Consider the following 8,050-nt stretch of genomic DNA (forward strand, 5'->3'; position numbering starts at 1 on the left):
ACGAACCAAGAAGGAACAGTAGGAATGGAAGACGTAGAGAGAAGCGCTCGGATTAACTACCGTGGGAGACGGGGATGCAGTGTTTCACCCCTATTGTTCAACTTGTCTACCGAAGAAGTTATAGCGAAAATAGAAGACAGTTCAGGAGTAGAATTAAAATTCTGGTTAAATCAGTATCAGCGATAAGAGTCGCTGATGATATTGCTATCTTCAGTAAAAGTGAGGAAAATTACAGGACCTGTAAAATGGAATGAACAATCAAATGAGCGCACACTGCAATTTGACATAATAAACCAACGAAAGAAGGAGTTACTGAGGAGCAGGAGAAATCCGATTAGTAGTTTCTCCATGTGCTCTGCAATTAATTTATCAGACTAGTATGAGACTTAACGTCAAAAAGGGGGGCCACATAAGTGTTTCAAGTGAAGGGATTCTGCTCCTGTGGAAGTAAAACAACGCATGACTGACGAAGCGAGGAGTATATGAGAAGCAGAATAGTAAAGGCAAAGAGAGGACTCCTCGCCACAAGAAATCTTCTAGTAGCAAGTATAGGACTCAGTTTGAGAAAGTAATGTGTGGTAATGTATTCCAGGGGCACATCATTGTGTGAAAGTGAATTAAGAAAATAGGAGAGCCGGGAGATAAGAGAATCGAAACGTTTAAGATGTTGTGCTTCAGGAGGATGTTGAAATTTAGGTCGACTGATAAGAAATAAGGACGTGCTCTGCAGAATCGACGAGGAAAGGAATATACGTTAAACACTTGACTAGATGAACGGGTACTATGATAGGACATGAAGGAACAACTTCTGTGGTACTAGAGGGAGCTTTAAAAGACAAAAACTCTAGAAGGGAACAAAGACTGGAATGTATCGAACAAATAATTAAGAACGTCGAGCGCAGAAAAAAATACGTGGTGAGTAACCTCACGGCCATACGCTAGTAAGTACATTGAACAAAAACTTAGGCTTGTATAACCTCGACTAGCCGCTATGAACATTCAGTCGTGGTTAGAGACGAGCCAAGGGTGTTAGAAGTCATATTGAGGTTAGTGTTCCACTGTACTTCCATCTGTTGTTGCAACTGAAAAAGGCAAGTTGTCTGTAATGCAAACTGGGCCACGTGTTACCCACAACTCCATACACATGCTCAATGGAAATCACGTCTGATGATTATCCACGTCAGAGAAACTGAATATCTTGAAGAGTCTGTTGGACACTCTCATCGTTCTGCTGAAAACACAAATCCCTGATATTGTAGAAACGGTAACAGAATAGGATGGGTTGATGAACCCGCACTTTTTAGTGTCCTCTCACGAGTATCAGAGATGTACGGCCTTTGTAGGAGTTCGGAAATAACAAAAAAATGGTTCAAATGGCGCTGAGCACTATGGGACTTAACATCTATGGTCATCAGTCCCCTAGAACTTAGAACTACTTAAACCTAACTAACCTAAGGACATCACACACAGCCATGCCCGAGGCAGGATTCGAACCTGCGACCGTAGCAGTCGCGCGGCTCCGGACTGAGCGCCTAGAACCGCTAGACCACCGCGGCCGGCTCGGAAATAACATTTCACTACTTGACAAGCTGTGGTAATTGCCGTTCCTGTAGTCGACACCGGATTCCGGAAGGCTATCACCGATACCAAGGCCAAATATATTCTCATCATTAAAACCATTTTGTACCATTCATCCCGCCGTCCTGACCATGCCTTTCGCTAGACCATCGGAAGCTGGACTGTCCAGCGCTTGGGTGTGAGAGGGAGTCAGGTAAGCGGCACCACTTAGAGTGCAGATTCCAGCCAAGGTTCATAATCATTCCAGAATATAACAATGGGTACAACATGCGTCGTTATCTGTGCCTAGGTCACCGCCATTGGAAACTGCTGATCATCTGACGCTGCGGTCCAGTCACGAATCTGTATGCCGCTTCTGTGCGAAAGTGATAACTCAGCACCCACTTCAGGTTTAACGTGTTGCGTAGCTTTTTGGATGTCCTATCCAACCTCTCGCAGGCCCACAGTATGACCTTGCCTAACGTCAGTTAACAGCATAATTTCGTGTTATATTGCCTCCACTCACTCCCAGCCTACTGTTCTGTCTGGCTGGAAAGAACGAAGTTCTACAACAGCCTACTATTCTCTCACAAGTAGAGAACGAAAAACCAACACTCGAAACAAGTCGAATATAGTTGTTATGGATATACAGAGAGTTCCAGAAACGTTGTGACGAACTTCTATGGGGGAATGGGTACATCATGAGGACTGAGAATTGACAGCAGACGTCAGGGTAAGTGGTAGCAGAGGTCGAGGATCGAAAAGGAAACAAGAGAGTCAGTCATTTGAAACATTCATTGGACGTAATGAGTACACATGGTGTACGATATAAGTACAGCTCTAATGTTACAACAAACGCTCGAAGTTTGCACCATCGCACGCCTTGCATGCCTGACAGTGGGGGAGCATTAACAACCGGATACGCTCAAGTACACCGGAAGTTTGTTTGACAATAGCAGCTGCGCAGACGACTCTTACTATTAGATCCATTTCAGATTCCAGAGGGGCGCGATACATGAGACATTTCACGCTCCCCACAGAAAGAAAAGAATGCTCGATAAATTCGGTAAGCATGGGGGATATGGAACTCATACACCAGCCCCAGACCATCGATGCGGGAATGACCTGTTCAAATGCCTACGAACAGCCAGTCCAAAATGAGCAGGCGCCCCATCATGTTGGGATCACATGCTGCACCTCACATTTGCTGGAACTTCTTCAAGTAAGCCGTGAAGAACCCGTTCCGGGAGGGTCTGACAGCTCACGGTGGTCAAGTGGGATAGTAAAGTCGGCTATTGAACCCGCCCGCACATTAACTGTGAGATGATGATGTGCAGCGCGAAGCAGCGCACCGTGGGGTTTTTCTGGAGCCCACAAATGCTCATTGTGGTGACTGAATATGCCATCGCTAGTGAATGTGACCTCATCAGTGAACAACACATAAGCTGGGAAGTGCACATCTCGTGCACTTTGTAGCAGAAACAACTGTGCAAAACGCACACGTGCAGGTTGGAGATGAAAGGCCTGTAAGTACTCGGCATTCAAAACACACTGGACACTGCTGCGAGACATTCCAACACACTTTCTTCCTTAAGACCGAAAGCGACGATCGTGGCCTGCCCTCAGTAGCCCTGCCGCTTCATAATGACCCGTACTAGTAGCACCTCTGGATTCATTCGGTGTCTGTTTTCATGTTCGTCGCATTTCATATCACTTCGTAGTATTATCCCAAATACACTGTCTGATCAAATGTATCGTGACACCCCTGTGTAATGCGGTATGGACCACTACGTGTCACGAGAGGCGGACCTGCCAGTATAAAATAAGTATTGTCAGCAGAGAAGTAGTAACAGCAGAATGGATCAGTCGAGAGAGCTCAGTGAGTTCGAACGTAGACTAGTCGTTGGATGCCACCTGGGTAACAAATCCATCAGGGCGTTTCAGCCAGTCTAAAGATACCCAAGTACCTCTCGAATCCAACGAACTTTAATTATGTGAAGTGGAAATGCAAAGCTAAACCAAGACTATGCACACCTCACGTACTGACGGACAAGGACCGTAGTGCATTGTCGAGGGTGGTTGTAAAAAATCACATGAAATGAGCGGAAGGGACCACTCGTGAGTTCCATAGTACTATCAGCAATAATGCTAGCACAATGATTGTGCGTATGGAGTTACAAAAAGTGGGATACAGTGGTCGAGCAGCTCCTTACAAGCCACACATTCCTGCAGTCAGTGCTAAGCATCGTTTGAGGTGGCGTGAAGAGCGACGCCACTGGACAATGGATGACGGGGAACGAACGATTTGGAGCCTGACTCCGCTGTATATCCTATGGAAAACCGATGAAAGGGTTTGGCTTTGGCGAATGCCTGGAGAACTTTACCTGCTATCATTTATAGTGTCAACAGTGAACTACAGAGAAGGTGATCGGTCCTATGGTAGGAGGGCGTCTTCCGTAGTTTGCTGTGGTTCCCTCGTTGCGCTTAAGAAGATGCTATATGTGGAAGGATATGAACGATTTTACTGCGTTATGCACTGCGCACAGTAGAGGAATGGTTCGGAGATGACGATTGTTTGTCAGCATGAAAATGCAGCCTGTCATAAAGCAGCATCTGTGAAGCAATAAGATTCCTGAAGAGGTCTGGCCTGATCTGACCCCAGTCCAGACCTGAACCCAACGAAACACTTTTGGGATGAGTCAGAACGTCGACTTCGTTCCGAACTCCTGCGTCCAACATCTCTCTGATTTCGGCTCTTGAGTGAATGAGCTCCCATTCGCCTCAGATATACAGACAACTCATTGAAAGTGTTCCCAGCACAGTTCAATCCGCCATAAAGGCGAAGGGTGGACACAACCGTTATTAATGTTCACCAACAGGTGCATTAATGTCCTCCAATAGATGTCCGGGCGATTTTGATCAGACAATGTGAAATGGTAAGGATGTTGATCAGAAATCTTGTAATGAGATATCATTGGGTTCTTTCTTTCTGTTGTGGGCTTTATATTACGCATACCCACATTTACAGACAGCTGCCATCCGTCACACCAAGTGAAGATTTTGTCCAAGTCTTTCTAAAATTCCGTAAGATTGCTGAACGACGATACTCTTCTGTACACAACAGCGTCGTCAGCGAACAATCTTACACTGCTGCTGATAGAGTATGACATATCGTTTTGTATACTGGAAACACTAGAGATCGTATAACGCTTCCTTTGGTCAATCTAGATGTTATTTTCGTTTCTGTGGAATATTGCCAGTCCAGTAAAACGCACTTGGTTCTGTAAGTCAAATCTCGAGCCAGTCACATATTTCCGACGATGCTCTGTGTAACCATATCTTGGACAGAGGAATCATTTCGGAAGAGACATTATGACCATGATAGATGTAAACTGACAAAACGAAAACGAGTACAACAAACCGTGTTTTCATCTCACGTTCTTCATAACGAGCTGTGACCTATGCGACCGAGGGGTCAGGAAACTTGGACGAGGTGTGGGTGGGAGATCCTCGCGCAGCTGTGAGGAATTCCCAGCTAACGGCGGCCATTCGCGATCTGCAGCATCGCGATTAAGCGGGAATGTGGACCGCGCGTTCTTCACGGCGCACACAAAGAGGCGGGCGGCGACACAGTGACCCCGGCTGCGCCCAGGCGCCGTAACGCGCGCGCCCGCCCCCGGTGGCCCATATGTGCCGCGCCGAGCCATTCTCGCCCTGACGTCACTCCACCTCCCTCGCGGATCTCTCCAGCTTCTCTGTCGCTCTGACCAATCCATCGACTCACTCCATCGCACTCTCTCTGCACCTTTCCCAGAGCCGCGCACAGACTGACACAAATCTCTCTGTCGTTACTCTTTTCTTTTTCTTTTTTAAAGAAAAAAAAACCAAGGAAACTGGAAGTTGTCTAGCAACGCCCATACACGTCGATTCTGGGAAAACATGGAAAACCTAAATATGGATGACTGGGACGATGGTTTGAAGCGCCTTTCTCCTTAGGGGATTCAGCAGAAGCATTATTTCTCTTCTGCCTTTCTGTAGCTGTCCCTCTATTTTGGCCCGACCACTGTTATTTTTGTAAATGTGTCTTGTATTGCTTGTAGTTATAGAAACAGTCGTTTGGCACATAGTCAGGTGATCGATGAAGCAGACGGTCAGAGAAGCATTACCTTCATTAAATGTGGTTTTAATTTCAGGTTTTATGGTGCGGTGAGAACCTGTGCCACTATAGAAATACGGACATCAGTTTGCTTCCATATGCTCCTTTCGAATTACAGGGAGTCCTGTTATGTCTCCGTTTCATCCGTTGCTCTATTTGAACCTGCTTGTTCGCTTTTTAAATAACAGAAAAGGAGCGTTAGAGTTTAACATCCAGTAAACATCGAGTCTGTTCGAGACGGAAGGCTATCCCATACAAACAAGGATAAGGAAGAACAATTGCCGCGGCCTCTCCGGGTGCGCGGGAAACAGACAGGCGTTCGCTTGAAATAATTTAGGGAACCCAGTAACACCTACGAGGGTCGCTCAGAAAGTAATGAACCGCATTTTTTTTTCTCAGCCAAAAACAGTACTACGAATGCGAAACGTTACGTACGTATTATTTGAAGTCTCCTGAGTGAGTGCCCCAAGTTTCCATTATTTCCGACCGATAGCGTAGATGCAGGACAGTTTCAAAATGGCGTCTTTAGGTGATGTACGTTACAATCAAAGTGCCGTCATTGAACTTCTCACTGCAGAGAAAGAAACTGTGGGGAATATTCACAGACATTGTGCAAAGTCTATGGAGCATCTGCTGTCGGCAGAAGTATAGTTAGTCGCTCAGCACGGATGATGTCATCAGATGGCGGTTCGGCGGAACTCCACGATTTGCAAAAATGGTTCAAATGGCTTAACATCTGAGGCCATCAGTCCCCTAGAACTTAGAACTACTTAAACCTAACTAACCTAAGGACAGCACACACATCCATGCCAGATGCAGGATTCGAACCTGCGACCGTAACGGTCGCGCGGCTCCAGACTGAAGCGCCTAGAACCGCTCGACCAAATCGGCAGGTCCACGATTTACAGCCGTCAGGAAGACCATCCACGGCTGTCACACCTGACCTAGCCCCCACGGACTTCCACTTGTTTAGGCCATTAAAGGATGCCATTCGTGGAAGACTTTTTGAATACGATGAGGAGGTGATTCACAGAGTGAAGCACTGGTTCCACCACTAGGACAGGGATTGGTACCGACAGGGTATACACACCCTAGTTTCGCGCTGGAGGAAGGCCATAGAACGGGATGGAGATTTCGTGAAAAAACAGGGCGTGTAGATAAAACACCATTCTTTCTTATGTGTAATTCTTATTATGTTCAATGAAGAACTGTTGAAGAAGAAAAATGCGGTGCCTTACTTTCTGGGCAACCCTCGTAAATCTGTATGGCTGGGAGTGGAAGGTATGAAGAAATATGTTTCTATTAAAACTGTCTTGATTGCACTAAATACACTGCATGAAAAAAGATGTGAATCATTCAGAAGACATGGTCAGATGTCAATGTAACTTCGTACACATACACTTTATTGGCGGGTATCTAAATGATTAGAGTTGCAATTCTCTGTGGCAGATAGAACGACCACCATAGTACATTAGTATTGTTTGCACTTCGTATTGTTACAAAGGTTGGAAGGCCATATAAGGAACGTGAACAGGTCATATGTTGAGTGATTGCTGCGAAGGACGTGCAGATGCCATATACTTGTGTGAGACAGTATGGTATCAGCACTGGCAGAGTTGGAACGGGGTTTCATTGTCGGGTCTCCATTTAGCCGACTGTTTGAATCATGCAATACCCAGATTTTCAGGGCGTTCTGATGTGATAGTGGGCCAATGTTGGGCAGCATGGAAACATGAGGGAAGGCATACTCATCGTCAAGGTTCTGGGTGACCACGTTTCACGACCACAAAGGAGGATCGCCGTTTGTGTGCCAACCACATCGTAATTCCTTTACATCTGCGCCTGCCACGCGAGAACTAGCAATGGATATCCTGCAACATTCTGTGTCAACCCGCACCATTGGTCGGAGACTAGCAGCAGCCGGACTAGGGAACTACCGCCTGACGTGTAGGTTGCCGTTAACGTCACAACTAAGGTGGCTACGTTTGGAGTGTTGCCATGACCGTGAAGCATGGACTGCTGATGAATGGCGTCACGATGTGTTCAGCGATAACTCGCGGTTCTGCACTACCGGTTTGGCCATCGTCATTCAGTATGGCGGCTAACTGGGGAGAGCTTTCTTCGATTATTTTGGAGACTCACAGTGGTCTCACTTCTGACGTCATGGTGTGGGAAACCGTCGGGTATGACCACAAGTTACGGCTGGTAGTGAGTCATGGACATCTTGCGTCCTCATATGTCACCTTTCATGCGACAGCACAGGATACCATTTTTCAATAGTACAATGCCAGTCCACAAATGCCATGTGACTCTATGAATTGTCTGCGTGATGTTGAT

Source organism: Schistocerca nitens, chromosome 1 (assembly GCF_023898315.1).
Source record: "Schistocerca nitens isolate TAMUIC-IGC-003100 chromosome 1, iqSchNite1.1, whole genome shotgun sequence".
In the NCBI taxonomy this organism is placed as follows: domain Eukaryota; kingdom Metazoa; phylum Arthropoda; class Insecta; order Orthoptera; family Acrididae; genus Schistocerca; species Schistocerca nitens.